This window comes from Oncorhynchus nerka, linkage group LG3, assembly GCF_034236695.1.
Source record: "Oncorhynchus nerka isolate Pitt River linkage group LG3, Oner_Uvic_2.0, whole genome shotgun sequence".
NCBI classification, from domain to species: domain Eukaryota; kingdom Metazoa; phylum Chordata; class Actinopteri; order Salmoniformes; family Salmonidae; genus Oncorhynchus; species Oncorhynchus nerka.
In genome coordinates, this window is record NC_088398.1 from 13195070 (window position 1) to 13211491 (window position 16422).

The 16422-nt window shown below is 45.3% G+C and overlaps 1 protein-coding gene across 2 annotated transcripts in view; it reads left to right on the forward strand.

Moving 5' to 3' along the window:
• Positions 1-16422, forward strand: part of LOC115102465 (cyclin-dependent kinase 14) — a 273353-nt gene that overhangs the window by 25716 nt on the left and 231215 nt on the right. The window contains exon 1 of one of the 2 annotated variants that reach the window (XM_065008569.1): positions 16131-16311. The exons of the other annotated variant lie outside the window; for it this stretch is intronic. The gene's annotated coding sequence lies outside the window, so the exon portion shown is untranslated. Of the gene's footprint in view, positions 1-16130; positions 16312-16422 lie in introns of those variants that run through there. 2 annotated transcript variants of the gene reach the window in all.

Consider the following 16422-nt stretch of genomic DNA (forward strand, 5'->3'; position numbering starts at 1 on the left):
CAGACTGGTCCAAGATCAGTTTGTGCTGTCTTGCCAACTCAAGCATAGGAGTTGCCAAAACATCACTAACAGATCGGCGACCAGGCTAATACTGTATGAGTGTCACGTTCAGACCTTAGTTCCTTTTTTATGTCTCTGTTTTAGTTTGGTCAGGGCGTGACTTGGGGTGGGCATTCTATGTGTTGTTCAATGTTTTTGTATTTCTGTGTTTGGCCTGGTATGGTTCCCAATCAGAGGCAGCTGTTTGTCGTTGTCTCTGATTGAGAACCATACTTAGGCAGCCTGTGTTCCCACTATGATTTGTGGGTAGTTGTTTTCTGTCTCTGTGTCTGCACCAGACAGAACGGTTTCGTTTTCGTTCGTTCTCTTATTATTTTGTTTTGTGTTCAGTTTAAATAAATATTAACATGGACACGTACCATGCTGCATATTGGTCCGATCTATCCTACTCCTCATCAGAAAAGAAGGAAAACCGTTACAGAACTACCCACCACAACCGGACCAAGCAGCGTGGTAACCAGGAGCAGAGGGTTCTGGACTCCTGGACATGGGAGGAGATATTGGACGGCAAGGGACCCTGGGCACAGGCTGGGGAATATCATCGCCCCAAGGAAGAACTGCAGGCAGCGAATGCTGAGCGGCGGCGATATGAGGTAAGGCAGTAAAACAGGCACGAGAGGCAGCCCCCAATTTTTTGGAGGGGGGCACACAGGGAGATTGGCGGAGTCAGACGATAGACCTGAGCCAACTCCCCGTGCTTACCGGAAGAAGCGCAGTATTGGTCAGGCACCGTGTTATGCGGTCAAGCGCACGGTGTCTCCAGTACGAGCTCATAGCCCAGCCCCCCCGCAAGTGCCATGCGAGAGTGGGCATCCAGCCAGGGCGTATTGTGCCGGCTCAGCGTGTTTGGTCTCCTGTACACCGTTTCGGCCCAGGGTATCCTGCGCTGGCTCTGCGTGCTGTGTCTCCGGGGCGCTGGGAGGGTGCAGTGCGCCCTATGCCTGGCATTCGGGGAGAGGTGCGAGTGATATGCACCAGATCTCCAGTGCTCCCCCACAGCCCGGTTCAACCTGTGCCTGCACTCTGGAGGGTCCGGGCTAAAGTGGTCATCCAGCCTGGAGGAGTGGTGCCAAGGCTGTGCACCAATGAGATGGTTGTGGATGTATGAGTCCTGCCAGTTTGAAGCCCCTGAGTGTCAGTCCTGGTGTTCAAACCCACCATCTCCTGTCTCATCGTGAATAACATTGGTATAATCCAACTGTCGTTAATCCAGCCATTCGCTAGCGAATTAACGTTCCCTCAATAGGCCCGGGAGGATACCTAATGGATTAAATATTGCTGAGATATTAAAATGCAAATGTGGCATGAACAGTATGACCAGTCTCCCCCGTTGTTAGGCAAGCTTCCGTCCCATTGTTAGTGGTGTCGTGTGGCGATGATGACTGACGGATGTGATGTCACGTCGATCATGTTGACGGCTGTTGGAGCGCTCCCATATGTTTCAGGGCTCAGACTAGGTTAGTGCTGCGAGGGGAGGAAAGGGCAAGGATCCGCTGACTGGTAGCTAAAATCTGTCCCAAATGGCACTCTATTCTCTACATAGTGCACTACTTTTGACCAGAGCCCTATGCAGTACAATAGTGCACTTTAAAGGGATTAGATCCTGTGGGGGGAAATAAGGCATAAGGAGGGTAATGGTAGGGAAGACAACCATGCTTCAGTCTGGTTATTATGTTCTGGGTTCAGCAGGTAAAGCAATAAGGGGCTAGTATAAAGATAACATACTTTCAGAGTATTCATTTAAACTGATTACATTCTACATTTAGTTAGAGAAAGAAACGTGGCCTCTCTTGTTTTGTCTCACATTTTCTCTTACATACTGACAGTTCAAAACCATTTGGAAAGAGTCTCAAATGTCAAGGTAAATATTGTGTTTAATGATCGGCCATTTTTTGAAAGGAGAAGGTTAGGGGAAAGAAACACAATGATCTCTGTTGACCTTTGGAAAGGAGGAAATATCACCTTTCATCTCCGATCGAATAAGCACTCTTTCTTCTCTCAATTTAGACAGCTCTGCTATTTGGAGGCTCATTATTAGAGGAAGAGTGGTTGTCAGGCTGGCTGGGTGTGTGTATGTGCACAGAGTCCAGAGAGGCCCATAGAGTCTTGCTCTGACTATTTTGGGAGGTCAGGAAAGGAAGTGGGATGTGGGAGTACTGTGGCAGGTGAGAAAAGGAGAGCGAGAGAGACAGAGAGGTTGAGAGAGAAAGGTTGAGAGTGAGAGAGAGAGAGAGAGAGAGAGAGAAAGAAAATTAGGAGTGTGTGAGAGTGGGGCAATAGTGTGAAATAGTAATTGTGGTTAAGGGAGAGGTGTGTAGCCGGTGAATCTCAAACCAGCCCCTCTCCCCTAGCTCCTACCAACTCGATCAGAGGGCCCTCTGTTGTCAGGTGTTGCTGACGAAACTCTGAAGGTGACTTCTAGGGCTGGGAATTGCCAGGGACCTAACCATACAATGTTATCATGATACTTATACTCTTACAAAGAAGCGTTCCCAAAGGGTTCTGCGGCTGCCCCCATAAAATAACCTTCGGTTCTCCTAAGAACCCTTTTTGGTTCTAGATACAGTGCATTCAGAAAGTATTCAGTATTACAGATGAATTTAAAATTGATGAAATTGAGATTTGTCACTGGCCTACACACAATATCCCATAATGTCAAAGTGGAAGGATGTTTTTTGAAAGTTTTACAAATGAATAAAAAGTGTTTCGAGTTAATACGTATTCAACCCCGTTATGGCAAGCCTAAATATGTTCAGGAGTAAAAATTTGCTTAACAAGTCACATAAGTTGCATATATTCGCTTTGTGTGCAAATATAGTGTTTACCATTTTTTTTTACAAATACCTCATCTCTGCACCACACACATACAATTATCTGTAAGGTCCCTCTGTCACACCCTGACCTTAGAGCTTTTTATGTCTCTATTTTGGTTTGGTCAGGATGTGATTTGGGTGGGCATTCTATGTTCCTTTTTCTATGTTTTTGTATTTCTTTGTTTTGGCCGGGTATGGTTCTCAATCAAGGACAGCTGTCTTACTTACTTACTTAATGACTTTATTGTCCCCATGGGGAACTTTTGTTGCAGTGTCATGTACACATTTAAAGTGGTGTTTAAATACAAAACAAAATTGACAATACATCTTTCATAACAGTTACACACCAATAAAAATAATAATAGTAAGAAATAAGAAATAAAACATTAAATAAAAATAAGAATAGACTAGCCTGCTGGCCTTACGGTGTCAATGGGAACATTCACCCGAGCTATTTAGGAGGGATATCACACCTGGCACAAATGATTGTCTCATTCTGTTTTTCCTGCTGAGGGGTGCCCTATACCTGCGCCCAGAGGGGAGTAATTCAAAGTCCAGGTACAGGGGGTGACTTGGGTCTAAAATGATTTTGTGAGCCTTACGGAGGGTCCTGACCTTAAAGATCTCATCCAGGCCTGTCTGTTTGACTCCAAGTACCTTGCTTGCTGTGGTAATAATCCTTCTCAGCATGTTTCTCTGGCTGACAGTGGCATTGCCAAACCAACAAACAATACAAAGTTAAAATACTCTCAATAAAAGATTTGTAAACAGAGTAAATATAGTATAGTCTATATTAAAAGAAGCCAACTTTTTGAGAAAGTACAGTCTCTGTTGGCTCTTTCTGTAGATCAGGTCTGTACATTTACTCCACTGAAGCTTATTGTCCAAGAGGACACCCAGGTATTAGTATTCCTCTACAATCTCTATGTTCTGACCTCTGATAGATGTTGCAGAGGTAGGTGGTGTACGCTTCCTGAAGTCTATGCACATCTCTTTGGTCTTGTTGGTATTGAGGACCAAGTGTGATTCCTCACACCACTCTACAAAGTCATCTAGGACCGGGCCATGATGTTCCTCGTCATCATGCAACAGGCTGATCAAGGCGGTGTCATCAGCGAACTTAACGAGGTGTCTGTCAGTATGGGAACTAGTATAACTGTTAGTGTACAAGATGTACAGAAGTGGGGACAAAACACATCCCTGAGGAGAGCCTGTGTTGGTATTGCATATATCCGACACATGGGGACCTATTTTGACTCGCTGTGAGCGTTGGCTCAGGAAGTCCTGGTTGAGTGAGGATTGGAAAATGTCTGTAAAAACACCAGCCAGTTGTTCAGCACAGTGCTTTAACACATGTCCACTTATTTTGTCTGGGCCTGGGCTTTTGTATGTGTTACATCCCCTCAACAGCTTTAGAACATCAGACTGTTGAACAACAACTCTCTCAAACATTTGTAATGTGCTTCCATTTGTTTAACCTCCGACACGAAGATGTCTGATTCAAATCTTGAGAAGAAAACATTCAGTTCATTAGCCATGTTCTGGCCCTCATATCCCCCAAGGTCAGCACTGGTTTTCCCCCTGCCTATGTGGGGGGCACTAGCCATGGATTTAATCCTATGCCAGGCCACCCTTGCGTTTCCTAAGGAGAGGTTCCTCTCCACCCTTTGCTTGTCTGCCTCCTTGTCCACCATTATCTGTTTTTTGATCTCACGTTGTACATCTCTTAAAGCCTGTCTATCACCCCCAGCATAAACTGCCTTCTTCCTATCAAGTAGTGATTTTAGATGTTTTGATACCCAAGACTTGTTGTTAGGGAAGATTTGACAGGTCTTAGTAGGCACAACTGACTCAACACAGAAGTTTACATAGTCTGAAATAACATCTGTGAGTTCATCCACATCAGAGCTGCTGTCCTCAAATCCATCCCACATTGTACAGTCAAAACACCCCTGGAGACCAGATACCTCCCACATTGTACAGTCAAAACACCCCTGGAGACCAAATACCTCCCAGTACAGTCAAAACACCCCTGGGGACCAAATACCTCCCAGTACAGTCAAAACACCCCTGGAGACCAAATACCTCCCAGTATAGTCAAAACACCCCTGGAGACCAAATACCTCCCAGTACAGTCAAAACACCCCTGGAGACCAAATACCTCCCAGTACAGTCAAAACACCCCTGGAGACCAAATACCTCCCAGTACAGTCAAAACACCCCTGGAGACCAAATACCTCCCAGTACAGTCAAAACACCCCTGGATACAAGTGATACTGTTGTCATTCCAGATCTGGACAGTTGTAACTGTAGGTTTCTCCCTCTCCAGGAGCCGACAGCAGGTTGGCCTGAGGTAGACCACATTGTGGTCTGATGTCCCCAGGGGAGGTCTGGTGGTGGCAGAGAACGCCTTTGGTATTGTCCCATAGCACAAGTCAAGAGTCCTATTTTTCCTAGTGTGACATTTCACATACTGTGCAAGGTACAGTTGTTAAAATCCCCTCAAATAAATGTGGGTGCGTCGGGGGAGATGGATTCCAGTTTCTGTGACAGATTATAAATAATCTCTGATTCCTTTGTTATATTAGCTTTAGGTTGAATGTACACAACGGTAACAAACAATTGGGGGAACTCACGGGGCAGATAGTAAGGTCGCAGTGACACAGACAGCAGTTCAATGTCAGGGGTACAGAGTCTCTCTCTTACCAGGATCGATTTACACCACTGGTCCCTGACAAGCAGGCAGATGCCCCCATCGTGAAGTTTCCCTGTGACTGTCAGATCACGGTCCGCTCTGACCAGAGTGAAGCCGGCCGGGTCCACTTCTCTGTCCGGGACTCTGTCATCCAGCCAAGTCTCAGTAAATGCCAGCAAACAGGCCTCCTGATATTCGTGTTGGAAGCTCAAATTCGCTGACAACTCATCTGCTTTCCCCCTCAGTGACCTGGCATTAATCAGCAAGGTGGTGGGTAAGGGAAGTTTGTTCTTACATTTTTTAAGTCTTTGTCTGATTCCCCCGCATTTTCCACGTTTGCATTTGGGCTTGTAATCCACTCGCAGACAATTGGGTATTAGATGGGCCATTGGGATATCCATCGCGTTTGTATTTGAGTTGCATTGTAGTAAAAACTCTCTGCTCTATTGGATTCCGCTGCCAGCAGCGTTTTCATAATTTTGTCCGTTCGTAGCGGGTATGTACACGATCAACAAGATCAGTCCAACACTCCACCACTGTAAATCCATGGTTGGCAGATTGTTTGTAAACTAAGTGTACAAATTAAAAACATAAAATAACGCCACACCAAACATCACACACACAATGCAGGTCGCAACAGAGCCGCGCCGTCTATCGTTGTCTCTGATTGGGAACCATACTTAGGTAGCTTTTTCCCACAGGGTTTTTGTGGGTAGTTAATTTCTGTTTTAGTGTTTTGTACCTTTCAAGACTGTTTCGGTGATTCCCTTTGTTATTTTGTTATTAGTGTTCAGTTTTAATAAAGTAAGCATGAACACTTACCACGCTGCGCTTTGGTCTGATGATTCATCATCTTCCGACGACGAATACCGTTCTAGCAGGGAATTAGTCGAGCAGGGAATTTCAAATACAGATTCAAATACAGAGTTTGCCTCGCAAAGAAGGGCACCTATTGGTAGATGGGTAAAAATAAAAAGCAGATATTGAATTAGCATGTTGAAGTTATTCATTACTCTTTGGATGGTGTATCAATACACCCAGTCACTACAAAGATACAGGCATCCTTCCTGACTCAGTTGCTGGAGATGAAGGCCAATGGTAACTTTAAAACGTTTACATAATTGAATGGCTTTGACAGGAGAAATTTGAGGTTGGATCAACAACATTGTAGGTACTTCACAATACTAACCTAATTGACAGTGTCACGGATCCCTCCGGAACTTTCATCACGCACACCTGTCCCCTATTCCCACTAATTAGTATTTGTATTTATGTTCCCTTTGGTTTCCATTTGGGGGGTTGAGTATTGTTACAATGTCCATTGGTGCGTGTGAGTACCTGTGCTGTGTGTTTTGGCTTTCGTGCCATTGTGGATTGCACAGATGATAATGGGTCTCGTCCCGTGTGTTAGTCATTGTGTGCGTGTGTTATTAATTCAAGGTACTACTTGCTCTTTTGTTTGGGTTTAAACCCTGTGTTTTGTTACGTGTTTGTTTGGTCCCGTGCCTTTACACAGCACGCCGTAATTTGGGTACAATAAAAAAAACTATTACACATTCCTGCGTCTGTCTCCCAATCCTTTACGCCAACATGACAGAATAATTATTTTCTAAATTCTATTTCTTGAACTGCATTTTGGTTAAGGGCTTGTATGTAAGTAAGCATTTCACCTGTTGTATTCGGCACATGTGACAAATGCAATTTCATTTGACTGCAATTAGATGCTGTGATTTGATGTTCACAATATATTGCTCACTAAATGTCTGCTGCAGAGAGACAATAGAGAGCCATGATACAATGTTTTTCGAACAGTTAAGGAAATAAAAGTGCTGAAAACATGTTGGCTCACTATTTAAAAAATATGTTTTTTGGCGCAGGTACACCCTAGCTAACGCTACCTACAGTAGCAATAAAAAATGATACATTTTCAGAGAGTGGCAAGAGGATCAATAATTAAACAACTTCGGGACACACAGGTGAATTGAATGATGCAAATCATGTTCCACTTACAAATAAAACAATCATGAAATTCAAATGAACAAGTACCCCGTGTCGTTTTGCTAGATTTAAACCTCAGTAACAGTTAAACATTTAATTTGAGAGGTGTTCATCTGTTACGTGTCAAGTCTCGAAATCACACATTAGCAAATGCACATGGCACACAGTATAATTAGGCACGCCTCCCCATTCTTTTGTATTAAATTGCACAAACTCCAAACATATCGCAGTGCGTGTCGGGAGAGCACTTCACTCTGAAGCCTGCAGCCTTGCTGGATTGGTCAAAGTGGCTAAAGGAGGGTCTAATTAGCCCCTACCTACACCCTCGATCATTTTCACTCCCTCAGCTTTCACACTTGTGCAAACGGCGGATTCGTACATGAGCGCACAAATGGAGGGTTGAGGGGACGGGGGTGATTTGGGATTCAGCCAGGGTCTTACTGCAGTGTCCGTCCCCTCTTCTGTCTGTGTGTGTAGTTGTTGGTGATTAGATGTTGAGCAGCAGCTGGTGTCTATATTAAACCCTCTAATTAACTCTGAACGACGCCAGCAGCAGGTTAGTCCGACTCATTTGGATCACACACACACACACACACACACACACACACACACACACACACACACACACACACACACACACACACACACACACACACACACAGAGTCAGATGTAATTATGGAGGATATGTGCTGATTCCCATAACTAACTACTCCTCTGCTCCAGGAAAACATGCCAAATGAACCAAACTGTAAATGTCAAAGTCTGAATTATTAATCACTGCAGCAACACATGCTGTTATGACTGCACAATGCTGCATAAATGGAAGTTTAATGGACATTTTAGTCAGTCATAAACATAATCAGATGTGATGGATGTTTTTGTATGCAGGGAGGAAGTTCTTCTGCAGTGAGATCAAAGAATTCTCTAGAACACTCTGAAGATGCAGTCCCATCCATGGATACACTATACCGACATAGTATGTTGCAATTTGGCTGCAGATCACCTCCTCATTCATACAGTACTGTAGTTTCCACATCCTACTGAATGGAGGAATGGATGTATGGAAATCTCTCTGGAAAGCTGGCAAAAGCTGCCTTGTTGACAGCCCTGCTTGGCTGAAATGGAGCGATAACAAAGGCTGTCTTTCTTCCTCCGTAGCTCTGTCTCTATCTCTGTGAGGCTGTGACCTCCTCTTATCTAACGCCCGATAAGGAACTTTGTCATTCAACAGTTTACCAGCCCGCAAAGGGGATGGATGAGTTGTTTTCTTTCTCTCCATTGAAGATATTTAGTGTTGCTTGCTACTTCACTTTGATAACAGCAGAAAAAAATCAGATTTGACATTTACCATACCTCGGTCTTACAAATTATCTGTGACAAGACTAGTGTTTTTTGCTTAATACCTCTTATTTTAGTAAAGATTATATACGGTCTCAACAGAGGGCTAGCGATAACCTATTGGCTTCATTAGAAGGACTGGCTGAACAGAGACTAGGGCCTGAACAGAGACTAGATTATATTATATCACTCCCATACTTTATGATGTCATTTCCTGCCCTGATGAGAATGGGAGAGGCGAGGACTTACCCTTCTGTGTCTGAGCCCAACATTACTTAGAGTTGTATCACAGTTGGACTAAGGATGAATGAATGGCCTGAGATGAATCTCTCTCATGTGATGGCATGAATGTTTGAATGGAAACTGGCCAATTAATTAGTCAATCATTGTTCTAAACCTTTCTGACCCTGTGGCAGAGCATGATGTCATGCTAGTGGTATGTTCCAATAACCCCGTCCCTGTTACTCAGTGTTGAGATTCACATCTTGAGAACAGAGATTCTCTCTTAACGGCACTGGATGAGACTGGTGTCAGTCAGATTCTGTGTGGACAGTGATCTGATTGAATAGGACTCTATAAGTCTATAAGGGAGGTACGAATAGTACAGAGAAGGGTTCATATGTTTCTGAGGCATTGCTTTAATATTGCATGTCTTTGCACTTAATAGCCTCTCTTGATATTGGCAGTTGTGGCACATTCTTGTTTGATAGTGTTAATCAATGCACTGCTCCTCTGACTGTGCTGATCTTATCTCACCTGTTGGTGAGTCATTGCCATCTACTGGTCACATGATGCTCTGAGTTCATTTAAAGTTTATTTGTAGTTTTGTCTCGTTGTGGTCATTCACAGTACCAATCTGTCCCTTCTGTCTTTTGAGCAACAATCACTCGTCAGCAAGGTAGACAGCAGTTAAGACCATATCTAACTTGAAAGGTAGAGTACGCTGTCATTTGACTTTCTGCTGAATGTGCTCCTAATAATAGGCTTAGGTCTCTTTTCTCTCAGCAGTCTGAAATGACAAGTTTATTCACCCTTCATTTGAAACCATCTTCCTGCAAATTACTACTCCACTCTCACTTTAGAAATCCATCCAGCCAGTCGACTTGATAAACTCAGCACCACCACCCAGAACCACGTAACGTTCCGTTGTTACAAAGGAGGATCCTCTCTGAAGTCAAACATAGCCCCATATCCCTACACTTCTAGTGAACCTCAACCTCGGTGATCCTCCTCGTCCATCTGAAGGCAGTATGAAGCAGGGTCATCCCAAGGTCAATCCACTATTAGATGTCTTTCTTTAGCCCTATGGCTCTATGGCTCCCAGACTTCTCCTCTTTGTGGATGATGTTAGCTCAACTACCATCTCTCTTGAGAGTTCATCTGTGCTCCTGGAGCCGCTGGACCGCATCCCAAATGGCAATCTATTCCATATGTAAATTATTACTTCTGACCAGGGACCATAGGGTTCTGGTCAAAAGTAGTGCACTATGTAGGGAATAGGGTCCCATTTAGGACACAGCGTTGTACCCAGAGCTGCTCAGTGATGAATAGAATAGGGATTATAGTTCTTCTTCTTTCAATTCAGCCGGCGCTGACTCCGGAGCAGAGTCTTATTCATGTCGCTGGGATTGCACTTATCAGCCTGAGTGATTTGCATTTTAGTCAGCAACAAAGCCACAAAGCTTCAGGGTGATTCCTCACTAGCAACAGACAGACAAGACAGGCCAACTGATGAGCTATTTGTCCATTCCCGCTATTAAGAAGTAATTGTGTGAAGACCACGTCCCCTTAGGCCCAGAGGCTACAGGTGTTGTTTCATTAATCAGTCTTCAATTAATTGCAACGCTGAGCTGTGGAGGCAATCAGCAGGTTTTCCAATAAGCAGTGTTGTGTTTAGTGCTGTTGTGGCGGCTGGGTGTGTTTTGTCTTGGTGTTTGTGATTGGGTCTCTTCTATTGATCTGATGCTGCCTGGGCCCAGAGGTGGAGGATACAGAGGCGAGAGGAGCAGAATAACAATGACAGGCCTGATGGAGGGAGAGAGAGACAGAGGGAGGGAGGGAGTGTAGGAGAGAGGGAAGGGGGAGAGAGAGATAGAGAGGGAGTATGGAGTCTGTCTTCTGGAGGAGAGCCAGGGGCGTGTCACCAGCATCCTAAAACCTAATGCAGAAGGGGGAGTGAGGTGGAGGAGAGGGGAGGAACAGATGTGCTGTCTGAGTTCAAGAGGAATATCACTGCACACACACACACTTGTTTTTTCTATCCTCGTGGGGACCAAACATTTATTTCCATTCAAAATGATATTTTCCCTAACCCGTAACCCTGAGCATAAACCCAGCTCCTAACCCTAATTCTAACCCTAAACCTCTTAACTTAAAATAGCCTTTGTCCTCATGGGGATGTGGGAAATGTCCGCATTAGGGAGAATTTTCCTTGTTCTACTATCCTTGTGGGGATGAGGATAGAACAAGACCACACACACACACACACACACACACACACACACACACACACACACACACACACACACACCAAAACAAACAGCTGGACTGAGAAAAGCACCAGCTGTGTGGTGGTTTAGTTTGTCTTGTGTAGGATGTGCTGTACCTCATCATGGCTGATGTGAAGTGGATATGGGGTTTCTGCTGTGTTATATGCTTTTGCCCTTGGAGAACTGTCTCCTTCCTCGGAGAGGTAAATCAGTCAGGGATCGGAAATGCTCTGATTAGCCTTATTCTGTTACAGGGGGAGGAGTCTAATATATGGACCTATTCACTGTGTATGTTTGAAATATATACAGGTACTCCCTTATTCTCACTGTTTAAATACTACAAAATGATTTCACTGTATGAAGACAGCGTCACAGTCAGACTGACTCTAAGATTAAATACATTGTGTACGGTGCCCAGGCAGGGCTAAGCCAATTATACCAGGCAGTGTGATGCAAATGTGATGTTCACTGGCGGTGTGGACACAGTGAGCTGGTTTTAATGGCCTTCCTATAGGCTGTTTCTTTCATCTCAACTGCCTACAAAGTTGGCCACCGGAAGTTGAACTCTAGAATGATCAAATCTGTGCATGTGAAGTCAGACATTTTAGTCCCTGTCCTTCCCTGTCAATGAAACATGAATGACCACAGAGATGTATCAGCCTGTAGGCAAACAATACAAGGTTATACTGCCTCTGTGCTATCTACGCTTGAATACATTGGCTTATGTGTCACTGCCACATTGCTTTACTGCTATTTCATTTGACTTTGCTATTTGCTAAGTTTTTATTACTAAGGAGTTTTCTAATGATATGAACACGGATGATAATTCCCTCTTTTATTTAGATTTGACCCTTTTGTACTGTGTGAGGAAGTCCAGCCCAGGGAGTGTGGTGTCTTCTCTCTGTCATCTCAAGGCCCAGAAACATGAATGCATCCTGTTATAAGGCAGAAGTTTGGGTTATTTGCAACTGAAAGCCGTCTCGGTACAAAAGCCCTGTGATCCTAAATGACACGGCCTGTGATTCTGGAGCTTGTTTCATTAGACTTCCAAATGAGATGAATTGCCTTGTCACTCTTGAGCGCGAGGAACAGTACACAAAGAAATGCTTAACTTGTCTTAATTCAGTAGCTGTTAACTTACATCAGCAATCTTAATGAGACCCAGGCGGTTTGAAGAGATCTGTACCAAACAATATACACACGGAATATATTCATTTTGGAGGGGAGTTCAGAAGGGGGAAGTGAAGCTGTTATTGGTGTCTCTAGTATTTTTTTAAGAAGCATGATGATTTAAACTGAAATAACATATTTAAAAAATAGCAAGCGTCACCTACTGCATAGGATATATCAGTACTATAGTATATCAGCACTATGTAGCTTTTCATGTCTTTGACGATGACACAACAATCCAACCACTTCACCTCTATTTCCTCTACCACCTGTTGATTGATACTTAACCACATTGTCTTTCCTTGTTGTGACTGATGTGTTTCAATAATGTTTCTGGGGTGTTATCTGGTGGATGGTTAGGATGCTGGTGTTCAGCTGTCTGATATGGAGAGAGTGTTATTACATTACCCCTCCCCTGATGGATGGGAGGATGGAGGGAGAGAGTGTTATTACATTACCCCTCCCCTGGTGGGTGGGAGGATGGAGGGAGAGAGTGTTATTACATTACCCCTCCCCTGATGGATGGGAGGATGGAGGGAGAGAGTGTTATTACATTACCCTTCCCCTGGAGGATGGAGGAAGAGTGTTATTACATTACCCCTCCCCTGATGGATGGGAGGATGGAGGGAGAGAGTGTTATTACATTACCCCTCCCCTGATTGATGGGAGGATGGAGGGAGAGAGTGTTATTACATTACCCCTCCCCTGATGGATGGGAGGATGGAGGAAGAGGAGAGTGTTATTGGGAGGATGGAGGAGAGAGTGTTATTACCCCTCCCTGATGGATGGGAGGATGGAGGAAGAGAGTGTTATTACATTACCCCTCCCCTGATGGATGGGAGGATGGAGGGAGAGAGTGTTATTACATTACCCCTCCCCTGATTGATGGGAGGATGGATGGAGAGAGTGTTATTACATTACCCCTCCCCTGATGGATGGGAGGATGGAGGGAGAGAGTGTTATTACATTACCCCTCCCCTGATGGATGGGAGGATGGAGGGAGAGAGTGTTATTACATTACCCCTCCCCTGATGGGTGGGAGGATGGAGGGAGAGAGTGTTATTACATTACCCCTCCCCTGATGGATGGGAGGATGGAGGGAGAGAGTGTTATTACATTACCCCTCCCCTGATGGATGGGAGGATGGAGGGAGAGAGTGTTATTACATTACCCCTCCCCTGATTGATGGGAGGATGGAGGAAGAGAGTGTTATTACATTACACCTCCTCTGATGGATGGGAGGATGGAGGGAGAGAATGATTGAAACGCAACCCAGGCCCTGGCCCTGTATCCTGAGAAAGATAAACTCTCTCTCTCTCTCAGCGCTGAAACACTGAAAACAAGGGAAAATATACAGACAACACATGAGAGAGAGGCAGAGAGAGGTAGTGCGAGTGGATGGGAGTAAGGAAGTCATCTGTCAAGATGAGTTATGATGCATGGCAGGGATGGGAGGGAGTGATGATGATTGGAGGACTTGTAGGGTAGCTATAGACTCCAGTGGATATACAGATTGCTTTTCTCCTCTGGGTGAAGGGGGGAGTATGAGAGGAGAGGAGAGAGGGAAGGATGGGTGGATAGCAGTAGTGGTGAATGGCGAAAGGCTGAAGGGCATGCCGTGTCAGCGCGGATGGAGGGATGGAAAGGATGGATGACAGGAGAGAAAGGGCAGGCCAGAGGGCACTGCTACTGTGTTGCTCCCAGTCAGATGAATCTCTCTCTCTCTGGTCTATCAGCCCCCTGCTGTGTCTCTAGCCCTACTTCCTCTCACTTCCTTTCCCTCTAACCCCCCTTTCATCATCATCATAACACAAGCCCTCAGCCATACCCCTTCCCTCTCTCTCTCTCCCTCTCAGCTGGTGGTCCTTCTGGTTCCCTGTGTGTGTGTGTGTGTGTGTGTGTGTGTGTGTGTGTAGCAGGCAGGGTGTCCTGTGAATAATACATGACCCAGAGCCCTCTTGGATTCTCCACTCATGCACTAGCACCCTCCAATACGGCAAGCAAGCCCCCTCAGTGTGTGTGTGTTTTGAATAGCCTATAGTTAGTTCAGGCAGCTTATTGTTCCTATCAGGGGATGTCTGGATCTCTTGTAGGATATCCTCAGATGTTATGTTGGTATATGTACAATAACAGACAACCAGCTCCCTTGATCTGGATGTCAGCCGCACCAATATGTCGGAAGAAACACTGTTTGATTGACGAGCGCTTGCAGGCGCCCGGCCCTGTCACAGGGTGTTAGTTGCTAAGGGAAGCCCCACCGGCCAAACCCTCCCCTACCTGAACCAATTGTGTCGTCCTATGGGGCTCCCGGTCACGACTGATTGTGGCACAGCCTGGGATGGGACTGCAGGCTGTGGTGGTGCATCAGTACTGCGGTGCAGTGCTTTTGACCGCTACGCCACCCAGGACCCCTTTTACCAATTAATATTCTATTAGGATGCTAAGTTTTTCCTGAATTATATTCTATGAATGCCAGGGTAGAATGCCCATTTGTTAGCCTCGAGATATAACATTGTTAATGTGGATTTCACGCTTTTCTGCCTGATATCAGGTATGTTAATGAAGAGCCTCCACAACACAATGGACACACTCTGGTTCCTGTGGCAACACGCCTGTCAGTCAGGTGAGATGGAGAGAAAGAAATGGATAGGTAGAGGAGAGAGAGAGGAAGAGAGCAAGACTGATACTAAGAAAGTGAGAGAGTAACATTTCTCTCCCTCTATCTGTGGTTTGTGGTGTGCTATGTGACAGGGTCATGATGTTGGCGTTTTCACAAATTGCGCTGTCACAGTGGAAGATAATTAGTTGACTTCTATACCATTTCTGAATGACACACACACACACACACGCACACACACACTACTTCCATATGAAACATTGAAGAGACAATATCAGATGAATGTATTCTGAATGTAATATGTTGTGAGAGCTAGTTGACTCTGCTGTCTCCTGCTATGGCTCCATGCAGTGTAAATAAGCAGAGAGGCTAAACCCTGACAGCACTTAAGGAGTGTCTCCCCATGCATCTCTCCTCTGTGATTGTTGTTGATGCATCTCATCCAGGGCTAGATTAATGGATGCAGGCTAGCAGGGTATGGCAAGGGTTTCATATTTCATCTAAGTGCTGCAGACTAAGTGTGTACTGTACTGTGCTGTACAGAGAGAAGAGAGAGATAGAGGAGAGATAGACACAATCGATAGTGTTTGAGCCCCGTCTCTCCCTGTTGCCAACCCCAGCTCAGTGCACGCATGGTCTAACCCTGCTACACTGCTATTGCTAATGCTGCAGACACTGCTGCTGCTGCTGCCACAGTCTGCTTCCTCAAACTCCACCGGCCGCACCATCTCTCATTGCTAAACGGGGGCCGCCGGCACTTCAGGATCGTTGACATGGACACAGGAGAACCCCTCAGCCATCTGCTGCGTCAAAGCCCGTCTCCTAACGCACCTCTCGTCTCAAATCACAACACATCATCTCTCTCCGCCCAGCGCCCGGGAGGATTGTGACGCCTCAGTCTGCCACTTTCCCCCCTCCAGTTTCACTCCCCCCTGTGTTGTAGTACAATCTCCTCGTTTCCAACCTGCCAGGGCTAGCGGGAGAGAGAGGGAGAGACAGAGCAAGGGATAGAGAGGGAGATGTTTTGAGTTTGTTAGCAGGGAAATGAGAGGAGAGTGATTGGTGTTAGTGGTGCGGTGTGTTCCGTCTGCTCTCCAGAGAATCCCAGGTGAGCTGTGTCCTGCTATAAGGTAAGAAGACAAACTGATTACTGATGATTTCTCCTCCTCCCCAAATCCCTAGTTCCCTCTCTCCCTTCATCGCTCTCTCGCGGTAGAGCAGTGCGTGCAGGCTTGTGTGTG